Raw genomic sequence first — 585 nt, forward strand, 5'->3', positions numbered from 1 at the left:
TCTTTTCCACAAAGATCTTAGAGAATTACCAACTAATTTTTATTTATTTATTTAATGTAATTTACAACTGTAAAAATAATACAATAAGTAAATATGTTGTATGTTTCATATATACTTGAAAATCTTGGGAAGGAACCACCCATTGGTGGTACTTCAAACATTATTTAAATTAGAAGGTCCCGTGACCATCTTCTTTTCAGACGCCTCAGAGGATTATCAGGGGTTGTTAAGGATGAAGGATTAAGAATTAATGGGTTAGGATGGTTAAGGAGATTGAAATGAAAAGACGCACATCTGTTTTGGGCCAAATCTGCAACGAATGGGATGTTAAGGTCTTTGTGAATGAGTTTATTTGTAACGTTATAAGGAGCATCAAGGATTTCGGATTGTAAGGATTGGATGCGGGAAGAATTAGATGGTTTGGTGGAGCCCCAGAGCTCAATTCCATACGTCATGATCTGATTATCGTAGTGTATACTATTTTTTTTTTTAGTGATTGGGAAGTTTAGAGCGTTTGTCAAGTAAGTGTTGTAGCAATCGGAATCTACGAGCAGTTTCTTGTCGTTTCAGTCTTGTGTGTGGATT

Source organism: Halyomorpha halys, unplaced genomic scaffold (assembly GCF_000696795.3).
Source record: "Halyomorpha halys isolate HHAL.00 unplaced genomic scaffold, Hhal_1.1 Scaffold206.1, whole genome shotgun sequence".
Lineage (NCBI taxonomy): Eukaryota > Metazoa > Arthropoda > Insecta > Hemiptera > Pentatomidae > Halyomorpha > Halyomorpha halys.